This window comes from Suricata suricatta, chromosome 15 (assembly GCF_006229205.1).
Source record: "Suricata suricatta isolate VVHF042 chromosome 15, meerkat_22Aug2017_6uvM2_HiC, whole genome shotgun sequence".
NCBI classification, from domain to species: domain Eukaryota; kingdom Metazoa; phylum Chordata; class Mammalia; order Carnivora; family Herpestidae; genus Suricata; species Suricata suricatta.
In genome coordinates, this window is record NC_043714.1 from 58,320,338 (window position 1) to 58,342,883 (window position 22,546).

A 22,546-nucleotide genomic window follows, 5' to 3' on the forward strand; every position below is an offset into this window, starting at 1 on the left:
GACAAGAAAGGGAAAAAATAAATCCAACGAGCCTCTCACATTTCAGCAAAAGTTTTCATCCAAAGCGAATATGACACATTAAATGAGCATCAGCCTCAAAGACCTTCTTTTGGAGCCTTGTTGGTAGCTGTGTATTCTAAGTTAGCAAATGCCTGCTGTTAATGTGAAAATTGGTTTTGACTTAATTTGGCAACCAAGAAAACACATTATTTTTTTGTAACTATTATGGTCCACAGTTAGCACTTTCCCATGCTGTCAGTGACTTGTAGAATTAATAGTAATTATAGCTACTGACCATTTCTTAAATTTTTTTGCAGGAGGTGACAGGTCCTGTACTGGAAACTTTTTAAAGGCGATCTTCACGACAATACTACAAGTGAGGTATCCTGCTGCTCTGGAGAGGATACAGCTTGAGCCATGGGATGGCTACTTGCAGAGTTGGGATTTCGGTCCAAGTATGCTGACTCAGAAGCCAAAGATTGGAAACTGCCCTTCTGTGATTGATTGCTGCTCATTCCTAGTATCAAACAGAGACATGTAGACACATGTGGACCCTTGAAATTTTCAGTCCATTATATACCCATTCTTTTGGTGTGGAAGTGTTTGATCTTAATCTTAATCTTTGCAGGGACACCAAGTTGCTTAGTTCTGAGAGTGGGTTTGGGATGATGCTAAGAAAGAAGGTAAAGAGAAAAATAATTTTAAAAAAAGAGAGAAAAAATAAGAATTTTTAAAAAGCAGGTGTCCAAATTTTCATATCTATCTGGAAACCAAATGCCATTTATATTTCTGTTAATGGTTTAAGAACCTTCCCCACTACGAGGTAGAAAGCTCAAGGTTCATGCTAACTTGACTGTCTCTTTAAATGGCACCCAGCACCTAATATATTACATACACACTACAATGCAGAACAGATGGAACAGCATAAAGCAGATGCAGATCTGAAGTCTAAATAGAGATGAACAATTCTTCAGTTAACAACAAGAAAATGAGGCGGCAGCACAGACGACATGGAAAAGGAGCAGTTTCCACTGGAGAGAAGCTACAGGGGAATGCACATGTTATCACAATGGAGCAGTGCAAAAAGACTCTTTTGTGGCATTTGAAATGACATCTCCTTATGTCTTCCTGGGGTACAAACCAGGCTTCCATGGAATACTCAAGAGGAAAGCTAAAGGAAATCTGAAAAATTTAAGGCCCTGGGTAGGTAAGAAGGTTTGCAAACAAAGTACCCAGGGTTTCAATGGACTTTTAGAAGAGAGCTCAGCTATTATGAGTACTTTCCATACCGGGGGAAGGCACCCAAATCATCATAACCAAGAGCTAAAGGATAGATATTATTTCTCCCAGGTTTTACAATTTATTAGTTGTATCTTTTATAACTCTAACCCCTTTACTTTATGGACATTCCCAAACATATACAAAAGTGGCGAGAACGGTATGATGAAATCACATTACAATCACCACCCCGTTTCAACAACCATCAACATCTGCCTTTTTTGTTTCATTTCTTATTCCCTCTCTACTTATTTCTCTCTTGGTATTTTAAATCACTCTGGATAAGATGCTTTTCCTTAGTTTCCCTGTTTATAAAATGCACCTACTTCCTATAGTTGATGTTGGAAGGAAGGGTTGTTAAGGATAAAATCCTGCCAAAGGGAAGTATTCAATAAATGTGCATTTTAATTCTTATGTGTGGATGCATAAAAAAATGGCACAGGCTGTGGAAAGAGGAGACTTTCACTGTCAAGGGTTAGGGTAGAACAAAATAGGACAGGAATATTAGGTACTTTTATGTTCTGGCATTAAGTATTGGCTATTGGGAAATGTGAAACTCTTTGGACACATGTTTAAATGAAGTTAAGTAACAGAAAGCTGTTCCAAACCACAGAGATAGGTACCTCCGAAAAAACCTACTAGTTTGTCAGTCCACCAGTGCAAGGGCTGGCTTTTATTCATCATATTGCCATAAATGCCACCAGAAAATGGGGAAAATGGCTGCCTACTTTGAGGAAGTCAACTTCTTTGTTGAAGCCAGAGCTGAAGCACTTCAGGAGAAAGACCCCAGCAAAGATAAAGAGGAACACTTTTGAAAATACAACAGAAGAATCTTGTATGTACAGGCCTAGGAGATGCTGAGTAACGGGTCCTGCTCAGAGGCAGCCTGGCACATAGAAAGCAGTTGGCCCTGCCATTGGGGCGGTGGGGATGGAGATGGTGCTCTCAGTCAGGGTGCTGACAGTAAATGCATAAACACTCCTTAAAAGGCTTGCGAAAATGTAAATACATGGAACAGTCCTCTCCTAAGCCAAGAGAAGATGGTTTTAATCATGTAATTTGAGACTTCCTTTACTTGGTGTAAGCCAAAGCCAGATTCCATTGCAACTGAAATAGTGCTACATTCTGTTGCTTAACATAAGTTTGTTTTATTTTCAGTTTACGTCCAAGTTTCTTACTCTGTTTCTTAAGAACACCTGCAAAAATCAACACAGTCTCCTAGTTAATGCTCTATCCAAGTTCTTCTTGGTACCTCCCGTGGCTTTTGAACTATTGGCACCTTTACCATCCTTGGAAGGGTGTTGGTAATATCAACACGGACACCACCTCCTCTGCCTTCTGTCCCTCCCAAGATCCACTAAAGGATGTGCTCAAATCTGGGATCTCTGGCCATCTTTACAAGGTTTTCCACCCTAAAATGTGTCCTCATGTTTCATTTTAATAACATCAGTAATCATGTATTGGAGTCGTCGTTTGGCTTTCAGAGCCAAAAACGGAAGACAAAATTGTTATCATAGAAAACGTTCTTCAAGCCTCGGTGACTCATCACAAAGTCTTTAGGATGCTCCTGGCTGACTGTTAGGATAGCATGAAAATGAGATTGTGGCCTTATGCCCAGGGTGAAACGGGTGAAAGCAGAGGCCAGGGGAAGAACACGAACTCAATGTAGTGGCATGACAACTGGAATCTTTAGGACTGTGACATGGGCCCCTGCATGGTTTTTTATGTCTTCCCCGGGCAATTCTGAGGCGCGCCAAAACTTACATTCCCCACAGGTGTTCTTACCTGGTTGGAGAACTAACTGATAGGGGAGGGAATGATGCAATTTTGTGGACCTGGCAGCACTGCCAGGTAAGGACTTAAACTGAGACATAACTGCCTTGTGTAGCATGGGAAGGACCACCAGCAGAGTAAGGTTAATTCCTCAAGTACCTTCCTATGACCTCTGCTATATGGCTCTTCACATGGCCATGGGAAGTTTTATTATCCTGCACAGGGCAGGGCTCGGGTTATGCTGCCATTCCTTCCCATGGTGATTAGCTGAGGGAGAAGTGGGCCGAGATGAGGCATTTTCCTAATGAGAAAATCCATAGGCCCATTATCCCAGCCCTCCCATAACTACTCAACTTGCAAAGTATTCTCAACTCTCCTTAGGACTTGTACATCTTCAAAACGTCCACAACTGCCTAATTGATTAGGATTTGGCCAGACAGCTCCAGGTGGCTAATTGGTAAAGCAATCTCTCACAGAGGATTCGTCTTTAATTATGGGTATTTGACATCTTTATGTAGGTTTTATGAGATATTAAATGCATTTTCACTAGACATCCATTGAAGCCATATGGCAGCCCTGAATATGTGGAACAAATTGGGCAGAAGGAAGCTTGCTAGCTTGCTTTATTTATTTATTTATTTATTTAAGAATAACAAGATGTACTGTTGAGGATACTTTTTACAAGTTGAGGCTAAAAATTCAGGAGTCTAGGTAGTAGAGGAGACATTCTCTCTATACTGCTGCAGGATACATGGAAGACGATATAAGGATCGACAGAGTCCAAAGAGCAAGGGGAGTAAGAGATTCAAAACCAATTTTCCATATTCCAAGAGGAACATCAAAGGCATAACATAAAACAGTGCATTGATTGTGTGTCCTTGTTTTCACCTAATAAGTCAGCTGGAACTAGAGTCCCTCTCTTTGGGTTCATTCATTTAATTCAATACTTATTTAGAATCTATTAGTACAGCAAGTGATATGGATCAGAGTCATAACAGGTTCATGAACACTTAAGTGATCCATGAATGGGCATCAGGGACTCTGTAATTCTCCTAAAGTATATGTAAAATCTGTATACAGGAATTTTTCTCAAGAGCGAGTCTACAGCTTTAATGAGACTAAAAGCCCCATAACTGAATAAAAAGGTCAAGGGCCACAAAGCTCCAGATCCAAGACTGTAGGGCATACAATATAAGATACTAAGGTTACTGAGCAGTGACTGCTTTCTTCCTACCCTGCCCAAAACTTTAAGGAAAAGGCATATACCTGAGTTATTCTGAAGAAAGCAAGTAGAATTCATAACCTCCAGAGAATGTTTCAAATCTAACATTATTCACAGAAAATAATTTTTAATATCTGTAAGATCAAAAAATGTCCTAAAGAAATACAACCCAAAGTGGAAGATAAATAAAATCAGTTACAAATGAGAGGTTTTGAGAAGGCTGAGGCCATCTGGTTCCTGTTACTCTTAAGCTAGGGTAGATCATTTCATCCACCCGGGATGAAGGGAGCACTTGAACCGCATGTGGACAGGGTGGGTTTGCTGGGAAAGACGTAAACATGGAGAGAACATCATTCTCTGTTCCTCCTCACCTCTGGCTGTTGGAACAAACACTGGGTCAGATTTTCAGTGCATATTGCCATCTTATTTTTAATTGGTTTGAAAACAATAAATAATATATAGATTTTAAATCAAAGATACCTAGGCCTAATTTTAAAGACATGTTCTACAGGATTTGCCGTAAAAAAATCCTACAATATCCCTCTTCCTTCTTGCCAGCTGCCCCCTCCCCAAGCTTAGTTTGTCATTCACTTCATTTTATCTCTAAATCACATACTTAGCTTGCTACTTCTTAAAAATTTTTTTGAGAGAGAGAGAAAGAGAGAGAGAGAAAGTGAGCAGGAAAGAGAAGAAGAGGGAAAAAGAGAGGGAGAGAATCTTAAGCAGGCTCCATGCTCAGTGTGGAGCCTGATGTGGGGCTTGATCTCATGACCCTAGAATCAAAACCTGAGCAGAAATCGAGTCAGATGCTCAACCAAGTGAGCCACCCAGACACCACTATGTTGCTACTTATAGAAGTGTCCAACTTGAAAAAAATGCATTTCACACTATGAACAGCAGACTTACACACTGCTATAGCACATTGCTTTCCATCCCCTCTTCACCCCAATCCAGTAATTTTCACTCAATCAGGATGCAGTGATTACATTATTATACTATTTAAATGCTACCCAAAACTGAGCACAGAGTGAACCACCACTATCAGGATTCCTCCCCTGCAGGACTGCTGTTTTCCCAGGAGATAAAATTATCTTGTTTCTTCACTTGTTTGGTTTTCTAAATACTTATGGCTCACTCAGCCCCAAACTCTTCACTTATGTAAATACCCTGTCAAGATGTCCCATACTTTAGGTATTCTATCAATCTTATCTTCCTGGAGAAGCCTCTGCTGGAGCCTTGTTCTCAACTGAGCCTGGTATAATCCATTTCCAGAGACTACTTTGCCCTCTTCAGGGGCAAATCTTCAGCCACTGGCTGGGGCAGGAATGTGGGGGTTTCCTGAGTCAAATATAAGGAGTGGGAGAGAGAGAGTGGGGGGTCTGGTTGATTCTCAAACTTTTCAGTGATCTTCTTTATTTTAGCTCAGATATTAGTCTTGGGTCTGCTAATGGATTTACCCTGTGCCTGTCTGCTTTCCAGCTTCCAAAATGCATGTTTGGCCATCTTCCCTCTGCTTTCATGTCTTAATAGATTTGCGTCCTTAACATACTGTGTGTGTGTGTGTGTGTGTGTGTGTGTGTGTGTGTTTTGGTAGACAACAAACGTAGAAGTGTGTATCCAATCTGCCGTCATTGTTTTTGACAGTGTTTTAAAAATCAATATTAGTGAGAACCCAGGTGCATACTTTAAGTAGGCATCTCATTAACAACTTTTGATAAGACAATAACCAACATACGCTTATCTGTTATAGGTGAAGGAAATGAGGCACATTCTTCAAATATGTCATTTGCTAGATTGATATAAGTACAGAACACCTTATGTCCAAGTCTCTTTTTCACCTAACCTTCCTAATTGTAGGCTTTTGTAGAGCATTGCCTTCCTGATAGTCTATGGCTGCTTTCAGGTCCCAAATACCTGAGAATTGCTTCAGTCAATCAATACCTCTGTCATGCTCTATTACAGCTGATCAATATGGACAAGGATGTAACGAGCTGGAAGCAAGATGCTTTATTCAATCAAGTTTTGGGTCTCCTGTATTAAACTTCTCTGTTTACAAAACGTCTATACTCCTCTTGTTTTATTCCAGCTAGCAAAAATTGTTTGCATAAAGATACCTACATATGCCTTCCTTCATGGTTTCAGACCAAATCCCTCATGCTGAACAGATTTGGATCCTAGACTCATCTCTGCCCCTGTTTGTGATTTTGGGTAAGTCACTACCACTGCAGGTATCTCCCATTTGTGCAGTGGGAGTTGATGAAACTCACTAACTGGTATTCAGTGTGGTTGGTACAATAAAGGAAGTTTCTAGAATGCAACTGTCCTTAGTGTTGGTGGGGGAGGGGAAGTCTCCATAATTTTCTTCAGTAATCATGACTTCCTACTCTGGTAACATCATCAATTTGCTTCATGAAATCTATGACTTTTACACATCTTAAATGTATTTGACTTTTTTTGTACAATGATTATTCTGTTATATTAGTACTAAACTCCTTTGAATTTACGGGCACTGCAAATAGAGTGAGCCAGAATAACCCAGAACCCTGGGGACAGCAGAGGTAGACCAGCTGTGTAGCCCCTTGAGGTCATAAGGAGAAGGTTGTAAAATAAGTGACCTCCTCCTCTTTCTATATATTTTTTCTTTGATCAAATGCCCAAGAACTAGCTGACTCTTCTTTCTATATATTTCTATTTCCTGAATAGACATTAGCATCAGCAATATCATTACCACCCACTTTCTTTTCTCCTATCTCACTCTATATGTTTGTCATATTTAAACTGTGAATTCCCAGAGGGCAGAATGGTCTTGCTTGAGTTTTCATCTTTCTAAATGTTTATTTGGATTACAATTTTTGCATTGTACATATAGCATATCAAATGGAAACATTCTTCATTTTTATTTAGTCTTTTTTAGGGAGTCACAGAACACATTGTGTGCTAAATTTCATTGCTTTTTGGAGCTTGGTTATTAAAAGGAAAATAAATGACACAGATATAAGATAGTCTTTCCTAGCAGTCTCCTCTGTACATCCTTGACCATTGTCTAGATCATACACTTGATCTTATAATCCAAAAGACAACAACAGTGACATGAGTCTTGGATTACAGAGAGAAAGGACACATAACAAAAACCAGAAAACAAACAAGGATAAAGATGAGATATTTATACCATGAGCAGGCCAATGAGTAATTGTATCAGTTGAATATAATTATTGGGTAAGTAGGGGTGACAGGAATTTCAAGTTTAAGCCAAACGGATCAGGGATAAATTATCGTATCTCTCATTATTAGGCTGGGATGCCATGATTCATTGTTGGAATCAACAATGCACCTATCATCAGTTCACAATACAGAAAATTATACATAAGTCTTTCTTGGATCCTGTCTATCCTGGTCCCCTCCTATATTATCAAAATTCTAAATTTTGTGTTAATCATTTCATTATTTTCTTTATAGTTTACATACACATTTTAAAGCATACATTGAAATCTTCCTGCTTATGAAATTTATGTAAACTTCATATAAATGGAATTCTAGATACTGTATACATATTATTCTGTGATTGGCTTTTTTGGTCAATATTATTCATCCATGTGGACACACACAGATATGGTCCGTTTGTTTTCCTCCTGTATAGAAGGCTACTGTATGAAGATGCCACAACTGATTTACCCATTCTAAGTCAAAGGATAATTGGGTAATTTCCAGTTTTCTGCTATTAAAATCAATGCTGCTAGAAACACTCTGATTGCCTGCCTCCTGATATACAAAGTTATTCTCTAGGTCATGTGACTCTAGAACATCCAAAGCTATGTGGAATAGAAGTCATGAGCTAGCATCCTCAATTTGATTTGATTTTAAAGAGGCTTTAAAAAATATTTCACCATCGAATATGATGTTTGCTTTAAGTTATTTGTGATTATACTTTCTCAGGTTAAGAAAGGCCCATTTGATCCCTAGTTCACTAAGAAATTTTATCATGGATGGTTGTAAAGTTTTATTGAATAATTTTTTTTGTTTGGTATATACTGAGATGACATAGTTTCCTCTTCTAATTAGTGGACATGATAAATTACATTAAATAATTTTCTAATAACAAACTAACCTTGCTTCCAGGGATAAACTCAAATTTATGATATATCATTTTAAAATCCATTGCTTAATTTGGCTTGCTATTGTTCTTTTAATGGTTAATGTTCTAGATATTTAAATGGTGTGTCATTTTATTTTCTTATACTCTGTGTCAAGTTTTTGATCCAAGGTTAATATTGGCCTTGTAGAGTAAGTTTGGGAATATTCCCACTTTTTCTGTTGTCTAAAAGACTTTATGTATTTTGGATTGAATATTTGGCATAACTCATATGTAAGACCTTCTGGTCTAGTGTTTTCCAGTAGAAAAAAAAATTTATTACCAGTTTCATTTCTTTCATGATTAAAGGATCATTTTTCTTCTTCAAATTAGTGTTGACAATATGTATTTTTAGAAAGTCCATTGTACACAAATTTCCAAAATTTGCATAAAGTCGTTGATAATTTTGCCTTATTATCTGATTAACATCATGTGCCCTTTATAGACCCTTTACATTCTTTACGTTATTTGTGCAATTTCAGTTTTTCCAATCCTACTAATTCATTATTCTTTTCACAGCATTGGATTTTGATGTTGGTGATCCTCTATTCTTGTTACCTTAATATTTTCTCCATTATCTTTGGGTTTACTCTGCTCTTTCCTGAAAGTTTTCAGTTGATAATTAGCTCACTAATTTTTTTTCTAATATAAGCATTCAAGGCTATAAATTTCTTATTAAGTACTACTTTAGTTTCATCCCATTATTTAGTACTTATCATTTCCATAGTTTCTATTATGATTTATTACTTGGCCCAAAGGGTATTTAAAAGTGGATTCTAAAATTTCTGTATGAATCCATTTGTCTTTTTATAACTGATTTGCTCATATAATGATAAAATGGATTCTTTACTTTTTGTTGAGATGGGCTTTATGCCTTACAACATGATTAATTTTTATAAATTCCTGTATCTTCCTCAAAGGAATTTCTACTCCCTAATTGTTGGAACACTGTTCTCCATATGTTCTTGAGGTCAAGCTTATTCTTTGTGCTGTTCTACTTTTCTATATTCTACTGAAAACCATTAAATAATAACTTCCTACTATGATGTGGGATTGTATATCTTTCACTGTAATTCTGTTCATTTTAGTATTTGAAGCTATACTATCCATTACGTATAAACACAACATTATTACAGTTTCCTGGAAATGTTAACTTTCAAGAAAATTCACGTCTTTAATGTGTTACTTTTTTCATTTAATACTATCTTTGCATATTCTATTAATGATGGCTTCCTTTAGGTTAACGTTTGGCTGGAATACATTTTTCTAATCTTTACTTTTGACCATCCTGTGTCTCTTATAAGCAACATATAGCTGGATTTTGTGTGATTGTATGTGTGATCGTGTGTGCATGTGTGTTTTAATTTAGTTTGACAATCTTCATCTTTTAACAGGGAAGGATAGTTCAACTGCGTTGATTTTTGGTTACTAAACTATCTAGATTCTTTTTTACAATTTTATCTTGTGGCATCTGTTCCACTTTTCACTATTTCTATTTTATTACCACTTTTCTTTCTTGACTTAATGAGGTTTTTTTTTTTTTTGTTTCTAAAGTTTTTCTCTCTCTTTGGAGTATTTCCTTCTATGAGCTTAGAAATTATAGACTGTGGAATTTAAGAAAGAAAACAGATGAACATAGGGGAAGGGAAGGAAGAATAAGATAAATGCAGAGAGGAAGACAAACCATAGAGACTCTTAAATACTGAGAACAAATTGAGGGATACTGGAGGGGTGAGAGATGGGTTATAGGGGTACCGGGCATTACCGAGTGCACCTGTTGGGATGAGCACTGGGTATTATATGTAAGTGATGAATCACTGGGTTCTGCTGAAGCCATTATTACATTGTATGTTAACTAACTTGGATTGAAATAAAAAGAAATTATAGACTACATGTATCCTCCATCACTTGGAATCATGAACAGCAGCTTTTCTGTCACATTTTGGGGACCTGGCTTTTCGTAAAGGACTTTTTGTAAAGATTCAACCTCCCATCCTGCTCAGGATCCGCTTTAACTCCTGTCCGTCTCTCTTCCACACTGGTCATAGCACTAAAACTCAGACCAGAGGATGCCAGCTGTAGAATCCGCTTACTCCCAGGAAGTAGAGTTTTCTGGATGTTCCTTGACTTTGATTGTTCTCCCCTCAGTATCTATCTCTCTGCCTATTTATCTGTCATCTAGCACATTTAGGTTCAAACTGGAGGGTTTTTCCCTAAACATTTGGCCATTCATCTTGCTAGAAATAGAAGACTATGCTTTGGTTCTGATGCAATCATATCCTTATGTAGTTTTGACAGGTTTATGCAAGCCTGGGACAAAGGGGAAAAAGTAATATATTTGATTTGTATGTCTTCTGCACAATTTGCAGAATTAAACTCTCAGATGATATTCTTTAGGGAATCAAGGAAACAAAAGGAATGAACTCTAATAAAATGCCTTCCTTCCACTATGCATATTATGTTCGTATACTCACTTTATTTAATCCATATAATGACTCCATGAGATAGTTATTATTACCCTTGTTTTATGGATGAGGTACCCGAGACCACATTTTGAGGTTATTAAATTACTGAATTGGGATTCAAACTCTTGCCTATCTAATTCCACAGTCTGTACCCTTTCCTGAGTTATGCTGCCTTTCTCCAGAGGGCTCTGAGGAATTCTTTTGGAGCAGGTAGAAACAATCCTGGTTAGTCTTTCCCTGGTAATTTTCATAGCAAACAATGCAGCTATTTACCCGGCATTGGTTAGAACTCTGCTAATTGCTAGCACTCATTCTGTTAGCAAACATGGTATTTATTGACTCCAGAAAGAGTCCAGATTGTGGGAAAACATAAACAGTGATAAAATACACAAATGCTTTCAAAGCAAACCTTTGTTTGGGCCCTAGTGTCAAGCAGTTTTTATTTTTAATTGTCATTTTTACTTTTGACCAAATCTCTCCCATTTAATACTCTTTAAACCTCTGAGAGTAATTAAGCCTTCCATAAAATATCCTGATGTCAGTTCATATACTAAATCTCATAAAATACATATATGTTTATGCAAGTGCTTATGTAGCCCTGCCAGCCAAGCCTAAACTGTTACTGAAGGCCACCTTGCCAAGTCTAATGGATGACCCAAGAGTGCCATAGAAAAGTTAATCTTATTTTATCTCTCTGTTTTATCACCATGGAACTTACCACAGGCAAAAGGCTGAGAAAAAGGCTCTTTCTCCCTGTCTTTCTACATGTCCCTTTTCCCCTACTTTAACCTGAATGTCTAAAGTGGATCCAAGAGAGCTCCAGCATTTTGGCAGCCTAGCAAACAAACCATAGAGATGGCACATGGGCCCATTTTCACTGGTTATGTCACTGGACCATTCACTGGTCATTCGCTTCCTTGCCAGTGGAACATAACATTTCTGCTCAAAACCAGGTTGGTAGCAACATACACTGACAACTCACTCTCGAGCCATATGGGAAGGGGTTAGAGTTTGGATCACTATAATTTATGGGTCAGTGATCACAAATGCAAGCCAAGGAAGGCAAGTTTTCTATTTCAAGGCTTCATACATGATCAAAGACACCAACACGGCAGTGTAAAGTGAAGAGAAGTGAAGGTGCGTGGTTTCCATGACATGTAGCCATATGTATTTGCGAAGTGACTCCTAAGGTGTTGTCATCCCCTGGCTTATAAAAGGCTCTAAGTCCTTCTTTGGGCACGGTTTGCCCCAAAATACAATTTAGAAGGAAAAAATTATTAGCACACCCTCCCAGTGGATGTTTCTAGTTCTGTTGTTAAAACAAAATGGGTGTGTTTACATAATCTGGGCATTCAGGGAAAACATTACGCAGTTTCTGTGTAATTTTCCCCAGAGTTGAAATTGAACAAAAATCAATTGCACATCTGGGTCTGGGGCTGCTTCAGTCTCTGATGAAAAAATGAAGATGAATTCCAAGTGATCAAAATGTGCAGAAGTGCTCACCCCTGACAATTTTTTCTCTCCCTGGAATGGAAATTCTAACAACTGTTTTTCTGAAAGATAAATTACAATCAGCTGGTGTTAGTTTTATTATTTTTAAGACCTTCTACTGATGAGACTAATAGTCTTGAGTGCACATGAGAAGAAAAACATCCTAACACTTTCCCATGATTTAAACTGGAAGGAAATCTAGATCAAACTGGGGTGTGCCTTGTATATTTTAATATTAGGCAATAATCATACACTACCCTCTTCTCATTAATGATTATGATGACCATTAATTGAAAATGGTTATGTGAGAAGTGATGCAAACACTGTATCTTTTAACATTTAAGCAAATGTAATTTTTATATTTTATTTTTATTATTTTTATTTATTTTTTTTGAGAGAGTGGGAAGGGAGGAGAAGAGGGAGAAGTAGAAAGAGAATCTTAAGCAGGCTCCATGCTCAGTGTGGAGCCCAATATTGGGGCTCAATCTCACAACCGTGAGATCATGACCTGAGCCAAAATCAACAGTCCAATGGTTAACAGACTGAACCTCACAGGTGCCCTGCAAATTTAATCTTTAAATCTAGGTATTTTAAAGCAGTATAGACTTTCCAACTGAGGGGCAAGAGACAGTAAGCTCAGAAAAAGAAGATAAAGACAGAAGACACTTCCATGGGCTAGAGTAACGTGGGAAAACCTTAAAGAGAAATTAAAAGTGTACCTTTTTAAACTTGATAAAATAAAATTTTTAATGTTTATTTTTGAGAGAGGGAGAACCCAAAGCACAGGTGGGGGAGGGGCAGAGAGAGATGGAGACACAGAATCCAAAGCAGGCTCCAGGCTCTGAGCTGTTAGCACAGAGCTGCACGCAGGGATGGAACCCATGGACCATGAGATCATGACCTGAGCTGAAGTCGGACGCTTAACCAACAGAGCCACCCAGGTGCCCCTAAACTTGACTTTAATCACCCATTTCTGGTCCACAATTGAATTATGCTTTGAGCTACAGTGAAGACTATAACTGTCAGATACAGAACTGAAATAGTTACTTCTCATTTTCCTCATTTTGACATTGTGGGGTGCACTGTCAGTGTTTTATATAGATAAGAGGGAGTAAGTAAAGTCTATTTTAACATTGTAATCAAGACATGCATATTTGATGCATTTTCCTGATTTCCATGCAGCACAATCCTATTCATGTGCGTCTGAGAGGTCTGTATTACTTTGTGGAGTGGCTACGAGGAAGAGGCACTGCTTGACCCCATGGGATTTACGTCACCAAAGAAACAGTTGGGTCAGCAGGCACCTTGAACACAGACAGCAATGCATTCCAACCCATGGATGGACATAGGACTTAACTTGGCAACTTTCTGCAAATAATTCCCTTCTAAAGGATATTACTGAGATTCAGAATGGACCCTTGCACTTTTTCTCCACTGGCACATGGGATTGGGCCATTTTCGTGTTGGTGATGGGGAGGGAGGAGCAAAATAAATGCTTGTATGCTGTGTTCCATTGCAAGTGCTCAGATAAACCACAAAATCAATAGTCATAACATTTTCTTTAGCCGAACAAGGAATTTCAAAAGCAAATCCCTGTGTAAATGATAGCACAATGTCTTCATTCTTAGTCAAAACAGACTTTTGAGTCCAGTTGTTATGGTGTTAGAACAATTGCTAAGCATTCCCCTAGTGCCATTTTGTAGCCAAGCAACTCAGCGCAGAGCATGGTCACTCAGACCACATACAGCTTATCTCCAGTCAGCCGCGTTGCCCACTCTATGCTACCAGGGCAGGGCAAATTCGAGTTTGTGATAGAATCAAGGACAAAATAATACTGATACCTCTGGGGTGATTTAGTATTACATAGCAAAGGTGGCCTGAATGCTGCTGATAGTCCTTAATGACCTTGGGCGGGGTTGGCGGGGGTTGACTCTGGACTACCAGGCTTAGGAGCATTAAAAAAAAAAAAAAAGTTGTCAGCCAGCTTCCCAGAGCAAGCTCTAAGCAGCAGCACAAGAGAAGAGAAGGTTCAAGAGTTCTTCAGAAATGAGAAGAAGCCGGTCTGAGAACATACATAAATGGTGGCAGGAGGTTATTTTCTCATTAGGCAACTAAGACTTATGTGAACTGTATGACTGTGTATGTACTGTGCCTCAAGCACTCTACGTTCTCTAGAAAGTATAATTGCAGGCTATGTCAACCACCGGCTCAGGAGCAAGTATGTCCGTGTTTTTAGTTTAAATGGCGGACGGGTACACTCTGGGTCCCCACGGAGAAATCGCAAGGCTGCCCTCCCCCTTCTTATGTCGGTGACCTCATCCTAATAACAGCCTTCACGGCACCTTACGTTTACAGGGACACAGTTAAAACTCATTCACATCTTATCTAAATTCAATTTCAGAAACAGCTAGTGGTATCAGTCAGGAGAATATCACAATTTAATAAATATGAAAACTGATGCACGGATTTTCCTAAGGTCAGCCAATTAGCTTACTCTAGAACTGAAAGGGTCCTGAGAGAACTCAGTGTGGCCTCTAATTTCACAGATTAGGAGGTGGAGGATGAGAAAGAAAGGTTGCAATGTAAGTAAGAGCGAAAGGAGTGACAGACTGAAGACTCAGAATCCAGTGCTCTTTTAAAATACCTTGTTGCACATGTCTAGACAGGAGGCCCCTCTCCTTCAGGGCTTTCCCGTGTGCATTGGCTGTGGATCTAGGAATGCGAGTGCTGGGATGCAGGGACTCTTTCTCTCTTGCTCGCCCTTTCACCGCCAATTCCTAGTGCAGAAAGGTATGTAATACATGTTAGGTGAATGAACGGATGTTTTCCAGTAGATACTAGGCATTTTTAGGAATAAACTGCTGACATTGGGTTCACTGCTCTCAGCACGGAACCTGCTTCAGATCTTCTGTCCCCGCTCTCTCTGCCCCTGCCCTGCCTGTGCTCTCATTCTCAAAAAGAAAGAAAATGTTTTTTTTTTTAAATAGATTGCTGACATTTGGCATAAAGTAACAATCTCTTGACCAGAGAAAAAAAGGATATGTCATCTATATGCTGTCGTCCTGTAAATGACATGAAATATCTAGAAGTACCTTAGAAACCTGCCTTGAACGGGGGAGGGGTTCTGACGCAGGCCCTAAGGTAAGCTGGTGGAGTGCTGAGTAGCCGGTCCTAGGCTCCCTTAGTATGATTCAGCAGACCTCTTAGTGAGTAGGATTCCAGGGATGGTTAGAAGCTATTCCCCAATTTCTAATGCCATACCTCCTCTTTCCTCCCTAAAGTTTGCTCACCATCCATTTTTCTACATTCAAGGCTAGGTTTGTCCCCAGGGAGTTATGTCAAACTATAGCTCGTCCCCCACCATGTACTTATGGAGAGCCACTGTTTTGTACAGGAGTTGTATCTTTTAGGTGCTTTTGGTAGAAATGAGGTACCACTGAAAACTTTAATAATCTCCATTTTAAAGCAAGTGATTTGGGAAAGGGGTAAGCAATTGGGGTTGAGTGACACAGGGTGGTAATAGCTTAATTTGCCTTGGTTACAGCTCAAGTCCTCTGGCTTCCATTTTCTTTCCATTTTCTTGTCTGGCCATACTGTAAGGAAGAATGATTATTTGCTCTTTTTTCAGAGAGGAAATCAGGAATTTGGAGTGGGCATGTCACACGTTCAAGGTCAAATATGTGGAAGAAACTTGAACTTAGGTCTTCTCATTCCAAGTCCATTTTTCTTCCCATTTTTCTATGGATGTGAGGTCCAGGCCAGGTCAAAGCTCCTCCTGTGCAGGCTGGTGCAGACTGTCTGCAGAGCAGGTTGAAAGCTGGGCTCCGGGCAGCTGGCCATTCCTTCTATGATCCAAAGAATATGAAACTTCTCTGTAAACCTAACCTGTCAGTCTTCTGCAATTTGTTTCTCTTGCCTTTCAAACATACATTTTGCTCTAAGCTTACAGAAATCGTTGAAGTTGAAATTCCAATTAACCCAGGCAGTAAGTGCTATAACGATACAGGAGTTTTTGTTTTTGATGAAATGAGAAGGAACCTCAAATGTTACTGGAATTTGCTGAAACTGGAAAGAGATCAGGATTCAGAGGCTTCAGATGACACCACCCAGTTGTTCCCTCTAGAAACCCAGGAAGAGGTGCAGGTTTTCAAAGCAAATAGGACTATTTTTATCAGGCAGGCTGTTTTCATGAGCTGTGGTTCCCTGCCATATTTCCATTTTACCTTTTCATCAGTCAGGTCTATTTTGTATTTTTTTCTCTTTTCTCTTTAAGCAGATGATTTAAACCCAAATTATTCATCAGGTAGGATGAGCTGGACACAACTGCTACCATGTATTAAATATACAAACAATAAAAATTCCAATGAGCCTAGACATATTACAAATAAATCTAGCTCCAAGTGTGGCTGCATGTGGAATTTCACTTTATATTTGGCTAGACTCCTGGAGAAAAATAGTTGGTGCTCCTTCTCTGGCACTTTGCTTTTAGGGGAAGTGTTGTCTCCTGGTAAAAAATAAGATATTGCTTTTCTGACTCATTTAGAATTTATTCCCTGATGTGTCAATGGCACCTTTTGGGACATCGATCTACCAATATGGTTTGAGCCCCTACTATGAGGTCAGAACCACACCAGGGATGCAAGGAATATGAAAGCCAGTGAGAGAGATTCTTATTCTTCAGGGACTGATGGGCTAGCTCTAGAAGGGTAGATACGCAGTCCGGATGTTCTAGTCCTCATTTGCACACCCATGAAAGATGCTGTGAATCCACCACAGCATCCTTCACAGATACCTGGTAAATGGTCTTGCAATCTTCATCTAATCAGCCATATCCAATCTGAACTGGTACAAGAATGAGGTTGAAAAGCTCACTGGCCACATCTGAACTAGTTTGTAAGGCAAGGCTAAAGACAAGAGTAAGAAAGACCAAGTGCTGAATCCTAGGGAAGGGCAGTACATCTTAGGTTTAGGTGATGTGCGTTTTTTAGAGAGGGTTTCTATTGGGTCTTGTGAGGATGGCCAGAACTTAAAGAGATGAAGGGGAAGAGAATTAACATACCCCAAATGTATGGATAGAGGAGATGAAAATGGAATATGAATATGGAATAGGGTTGTCTTGGGATTTCAGAGTGGGGCATTTTTTTCAAAAACATTCCCCATTGTAGTTATGTTTTGATGCATAAATTCTAAGTACGGAGACATAGTGGCTTCTGATCTATAGATGCCCAGTCGTACCCTAAAATATTATGTATCACATTCTGAGAGGTGTATTAGTGCATTCTCAAAACACAGAGATGACTCTGAGTCATAGCTTTCATGTCAATAAAATGGGTAATTTTCTCTTTCTTTCTTTCTTTCTTTCTTTCTTTCTTTCTTCTTTCTTTCTTTTTTTAAGTTTATTTACTTTGTGAGAGAACACTGTGAGTGAACGTGCAGGGGAGGGGCAAAGAGGGAGGGACAGAGAGAATCTTGGGGTTTGATCTCACAAATTCTGATGTCATGACTTGAGCTGAAATCAAGAGTCAGACGCTTAACTGACTGAGCCACCAGCTCCCCCAATGGGTACTTTTTTACCAAACTTTTTATTTTTTTATTTATTTAAAAAATTTTTTTTAATGCTTACTAGTTCTTTTTTAAAAATTTTTATTTTTATTTTTAATGCTTTTTACTTATTTTTGAGAGATAGAGAGAAACAGTGTGAGCAGGGGAGGGCCAGAGAGAGAGGGAGACACAGAATCTGAAGACAGGCTCCAGGCTCCGAGCTAGCCACCAGCACAGAGCCTGATGCGGGGCTGGAACCCTTGAACCGTGAGATCATGACCTGAGCTGAAGCCGGACGCTCAACCGACTGAGCCACCCATGCGCCCCTTAGCAAACTTTTTAAATGAAGCTTTTCCAAATAGATTCCTTTAGATTCATTATAGACAAACCTGATAGTCATTTTTTGCCCCCTTTATGATAAAATGAAGAAAGCTCCAACTTTGTTGCCCTTCTTAAAGACAGATGATATAAGCCAACCGCCCAGTCTTCTGCAGTAAGGGCATGGACCTTGCTTGACGCAGGACTGGCTAGGAGGACCTCATAACTTCCCTTCAAGTGGTAAGATTCTGTAAATTTTCCCACTGAATTGGACAAGAATCCACATATCCTGTTTTGAACATATGTATAATTAGATTGGCATGTGAATGACTGTGATTCCCTGATGGATCTCTCTTTCCTCCAAATTTCATCCACAGGACATTTTTGACTATCTATACAAAAAGGAAACATCAAGACCAAAGGGAAATGATGGTGTAAAATTCATTAAATTCTCTTGCAATTACCAGAGGTGACGTATACTTCACATCACTGTTTTCTAGAAAATAGCCTATAGGAGAATCTTAGAGAAGTAGTGAACAGAAAGTCATCGGATGCTGTAACTCCATGATCCCATGCAGATAAGTGATCTTGCTAAAGTTCTTTCTAATTTGTGTGTGGGTTCAGAAGTGTGGGTTTTGTGCTGCCCTATCCTATTATATTTAGGCAAGCTCTTCCTGATTTCCTATTTGATTTCTCTGCTTTTAGTCATGTTTGTTAAGAAATGGTCAGAGGAAAGAGCCTGGAATATGAATTGCATGGGTGGGCTTCTGGATGGCAGTTCACAATTCTGAGTGTTTGGTAATCCATTTTGCCCAAATTGTGCAGTGGGCACTCATGAGTCTTGAATCTTTCCATGGGAAATTTGACAGTGCCCATATTACAGTGATCATATAACTTTGGGAGAACACAGGAATGTTTTAAAAAAAAGAAGTAGGTAAGCAGAAAAAGCTAAACTATCCAAATAGCAGCTTGAATGTGTTATATTTAATGAATTATGAATGTGGTCATTAAAGCACAAGAAACCAATGCTATTTTCTCAGGTTGCTGTGGCATCCACAAACTTCCCTAAAACCCTTTTCACCTTTCTTATTTAAAAATATTTTTTAATGTTTATTCATATTTTGAGAGACAGCACAAGCAGGGGAGGGGCAGAGAGAAAGAGGAAGACACAGAATCTGACGCAGGCTCCAGGCTGTCAGAATAGAGACCAGTGCAGGGCTCAAATTCCGAACCATGAGATTATGACCTGAGTCAAAGTCAGAAGCTTAACCAACTGAGCCACCCAGGTGCCCAGACCCTTTTCCCTGTTCTACTACCATCCTTCCAAAAGACCTGCTAATTTAGAATGGCATGTCTTTTTTTTTCAAGTTTGTTTATTTACTTAGAGAAAGAGAGGACAAGCAGGAGAGGGGCAGAGAGCGAGGAAGAGAGAGAGACATAGAGAACCCCAAGCAGGCTCTGCACCATTAGTGCCAGGACCCTGATGCAAGGCTTGAACTCATGAAATGAGAGATCATGACCTGAGCTGAAATCAAGAGTTAGAGGCTTATGCGACTGAGCCATCTAGGTGCCCCTAGAATGGCATGTTTGAAGAACTGTCCTGCATAGACAGTTCTATAATGTGGCAGAGTGGAAATGGATATAGGATTTGGAGACAACATTGGGACCATTTCAATACCAGACCGGTTCCTCCTAATTGTGTGGCAATAGACAATTTGCTTATATTTGTTCAGGCTTGTTTTTCTTGGGAATAATAATTTACCAATTTCATAGGATTATTGTAGAGGTTAAATGGGACCTAGTCCAGTACCTGGCACAGGGTGGGTATATGGTAATTGCTAGCAATTGCTATTGTAAAAGTCTGACCTTTTGGGAGCGCCCTTGTTTGATACTTGGAGAAAAACAGGGCATGGCTGGTTGTATAACAGTGAGGCTTGAGTTTGGTGGATGGGGGCAAGCATATGTTAGAAAGAACTGTTGGGCTTTTCTGTCCAAGAGGAAGTTAGGGATGGCAATTTTCTTGTCTTTGTTGGGGACTATTCATGTCTGAACGTGGTTTGTTTCCTGTTTCTCATCAATCTATTTTCCTTCCCTCTTGTGAAATCTATCCAGCCTTTTCCTTCCAGTATCTTTAAGAAAAGTAATAAAGGCCAACATTACCACTCCCTTACTCTACAAAGATGAGAACATTTTCTTCTCTTACCCCTGAGGCAATGTTTCATAAGCTGGCAGAGTTCTCCTGCTCCATTAAACTAGGAATCCAGGGTGGTGGACCAGTAGGCTGTGAACTTGGAGGGGATGGATGAAAGAAGAAAGCATGGGTGTGAAATGGATTTGTGACTCTTAATCAACCCATATGCTAGAAGAACAAGGTAGATTCCATTTGAGAATGGTAAGAGAGGTTTGGATAAGTCAGATTAAGAATCCACAGTCTCACTTTCCATCACAGAGTCTATATTCAGAATCAAAAGTTGGTTTCTCTGGCGGGTATTCTACCTGAAATCACCAATCTGTGCCTACCATATTGAATACAGTCGGGAAGGCAGCCTGGTTTCATGAATCTGAAAGAACCCTCTTAAACCCTGTTCTACCATTTACTATCTCTCTGGCCCTACACATTTTTTCCCCTCACCTTTAATACTGAGCTGATTTAAAGACTATTTAAGATGACATATGTGAAGCACCTTGTGCCTAGAATATAAGAAACAATTAGCAAACTCTGTATCTGGAGCCAAGAAACAAAGGAAGAATGTTCTCTAAACTAACAACAAAATAAAAAATGAACAGGCAGAGAAAAGAACTTAAGACACTAAAAAGAAATAGTTTATCTATGAAAAGAGTTGGGATAATGCAGAGAGGCAGAGGGAAACCCTGACTTTGACATTCATCATCACCTACCCTTCTGACAGAATCAGTTGGTGCCCAGTTTTTATTTACCTTTATAACTCTGATATTAATGTGTAATAAATGGTAATGGGGGGGGAGAGAGAGAGAGAGTGAGAGAGAGAGAGAGAGAGAGAGAGAGAGAGAGAGAGAGAGAGAGAGAGAGAGAGAGAGAGAGAGAGAGAGAGAGAGAGAGAGAGGGAGAACTAGAGGAAAAGGGTTACATCAGTAGGGATTTTTGTGGTTGTTTGATGTTTTAATTTACTGTCACTACTGTTTACATCTTTCGTTTTCCTTGTTGCCCCAAGGAGGTATTGGCAAAGTATGGATCTTCATGAAATTATGAATGGGTGGGGTTTCAAGAACTTGCTGGTTCATGGGAAAGCCCCTCATAGATATACAGTCTGTATAGTCACACTTTCTACCCATGCTTACCCTAGCCTTGATTCATAAGGATAGGAAAATACCATGGAAAACTTCTGCTTTTCTGGGCTGCTGAACATTTAAATCCCTTATTCCTGAGAGCTCCAAGCTTGTCACTGAAAACACTATCACAGGATGTCATGCACTACCTGTCCCAAAGACCGAGCTCTGGCCTCTGGCCAGTAGTAAATTTTCCTATCACAAAATAACAATGGAAATGATGATAAGCAATGATAACTTAGTTACTATGATGCCGGTTTCTGTGCTAAATGTTTTATAGATATTACCTTTAATCCCGAAAACAAGGCTGTAGGTAGATATTATTATCCCCATTTATAAATGCAGAAGTTGAGGATTAGAGACATTAACTACCATGCCAGACATCATAGTTAGCTTCTAGTAGTGCTGAAATGAAATTCAGGTCCATATGACAATGAAGGTTTTTAGGCCATCATCCTGCAGCTAGCTGTCTATAATGACCTTCAGAAAGTCATATTTTCAAAGTTATGAAAATTCAGATTTTGATGGCCATGGACTTTCCCATCATTTGTTTTTCTTCTGGAATGCAGCTTGCAACCACTGGGGACTGGGGCTCTGAGGCAGTGATTTCAGATTTCTCATAGACCATCATAAACTACAATTAGTTCATAATAATTAGCAAGAAACAAATGCTTCTTAAAAAAATCCAATCACTTAAAATGATTTTTAATTTTATAATGACTAGTATATAATTATAGCAGAACAGAGCTATTTAGTTAGAGGAAAAAAATAACTTCAAAGATGAGAGCTCATTTAGTGTTTATTTGCTCTGGGGTTCTAATTACTCTGAAAACTACCAAAACTTTGTATATGATTACTAGCAGCATTCAAAAGTGGCTTGGAGGGAACCTGAACCAATCTTTTTCTTTGTTTTCTTTTTTCTTCTCCATTAACATGGTGGAAATAAATAATGAATGGTAAATACCAGCAGCACATTTTCACTATGTCATTATTGCTCTCCGCTCTGTTGCCGCTTCAGGTCCC

At 39.1% G+C, this 22,546-nt stretch overlaps 1 protein-coding gene and 1 long non-coding RNA gene across 2 annotated transcripts in view; both read right to left on the reverse strand.

The window, feature by feature from the left end:
- The window catches only part of SAMD12 (sterile alpha motif domain containing 12), a 375,957-nt gene that overhangs the window by 59,028 nt on the left and 294,383 nt on the right, over positions 1 to 22,546 (reverse strand). The gene's annotated exons all lie outside the window — the stretch shown is intronic.
- The window catches only part of LOC115278929, a 58,763-nt gene continuing 58,521 nt past the window's right edge, over positions 22,305 to 22,546 (reverse strand). Inside the window, exon 2 of the long non-coding RNA XR_003903122.1 lies at positions 22,305 to 22,546. This is a non-coding gene — a long non-coding RNA (uncharacterized LOC115278929).